At 33.5% G+C, this 1,708-nt stretch overlaps 1 non-coding gene across 1 annotated transcript; it reads left to right on the top strand.

Annotated features, from left to right (window-relative positions):
- Window positions 1–209: 209 nt before the first annotated feature.
- On the top strand, window positions 210–316 carry LOC133799019 (small nucleolar RNA R71). The gene has a single exon (XR_009876228.1). It is a non-coding gene; the product is annotated as a small nucleolar RNA R71 (small nucleolar RNA).
- Window positions 317–1,708: the final 1,392 nt, after the last annotated feature.

The raw sequence follows: 1,708 nt of genomic DNA, 5'->3' as shown, positions 1-1,708 counted from the left end.
TGATAAATCCCAGATGGTTTATAACATTGGTGCTATTAGTAGCACTTGGACCAATCCAGGTGTGAAATTTTTTTGCGGTTTGGTCGAGATATTCAAGAGCATCATTTGGCTCTTTTTCGAGGAATTCACCATTGCATAACATTTCTACAAACTGGCGCTCACGACTCGTGAGGCCTTCATAGAAGTAACTAACCAAACTCCAGTTCTCATAGCCATGGTGTGGGCATTGATTCAACAGATTCTTGAATCTTTCCCAGACTTGATAGAATGTTTCATTGTCCTTTTGGGAAAATGTGGAAAATTTTCGTTTTAGATTGTTGGTCTTATGGCTAGGGAAGTGTTTCAGAATGAAATATTTGGTCATTCCCTCCCTTGTTCCAATAGACCTAGGTCTCAAAGAGTATAACTAGCTTTTGACTTTGTCCTTCAAGGAGAAAGGAAAGAACTTTAGTCGCACGGGATGGACATTATTGGCTCGGTTATAGAATGTGGCTACTACCTCCCCAAATTCTCTAATATGCACATATGGGCTTTCATTTTCCATTCCATGAAATGTGGCAAAAGTTGAATCATCCCAGGTTTAAAGTCTAATGTGGGCATATTAGGAGGGAATATAATGCATGAAGGCATGGAAATGCGAGTAGGATGGAGGTAGTCATTGAGAGTTATTGGTTGAATTTTATCATTGCGAGTCGTTGCGAATGTATTATTATCAACTAAAGTTTGTGGAGAAGCATGAATGGTGGAAGGAGTTCCAGAAGGAGTGGTGGATGAATTGGAAGAAGTTTCACTAGAAGTTTCGTAATGATTCATCCACTCTCAGAAATCAGAATTAGATTGATTTCATGTGTTTTATTTATTTTTTATTTTTTTTTATATTTTTTGGTTTGTTAAACTTGTTTCCAGGTAGATTTGGAGGTTTTAGGGTCACCTCCAACGCCTTACTAGAACTCCCCGTTGTTACTGAGTAAGTATGGTGGATCACAAGTTAAACCTTTTCAACCAAACAACCTTTAAGCAGAGTGAAATTACTTATTTTGATAGAACAAGCTTGATTTTTTAATAGTAATAAGTTAAAAAATGTAATAGTGAAAATGTATATGCTCGAAATGTTCTCAGTCCGATCGGGAAGGTTGCCAAGGTGCCGCTTTAGACCCACACTTGCCTAGACAGAACTCCCCGAGGTTCCCAGGTAAGTGTGGGGGGGGTAACGCTATCACAAACTTTATTTAACAACCAATCTTTCTAGACAGAACAATATCGGTTTCTGCCATTTGTAATATTACACCATTGTCCCCACTACTAAGCGTTTTATGATTGAAATTTTATGAAATTTTTTATGCAATTTTATGCTTCTTTTTTTTAAGGAACTAAATTTTAAGGAAGACTAAGGCAAAAAGAATGGAAGATCTAAACTAAGAACCTAAAGCGACAAAATAGTCAACAAAAAAATAAAGAAAAAGATAAATGAAATGAAGATAAAATAACAAGTTTAATCTCTTTTTTTTACAAATATTTATTAAACTAAAAAAATAAAATAAAAATAAAAAAATTAAGAAAGAGAAGTGAAATTAGAACTAACTAAAAAGAATTTTTTATATATATAGTTATATAATTCTCTTTTTTTATGTAACCAAAAAGAAAGGAAAAGAAAAATAAAATTAAATATATATATTTTTGTTTTTTTTACATTTTTCACTACTTTTTA

Source organism: Humulus lupulus, chromosome 8 (assembly GCF_963169125.1).
Source record: "Humulus lupulus chromosome 8, drHumLupu1.1, whole genome shotgun sequence".
NCBI classification, from domain to species: domain Eukaryota; kingdom Viridiplantae; phylum Streptophyta; class Magnoliopsida; order Rosales; family Cannabaceae; genus Humulus; species Humulus lupulus.
The sequence above is the reverse complement of the archived record's forward strand: the minus strand, read 5'-3'. Positions and strand labels throughout refer to the sequence as shown.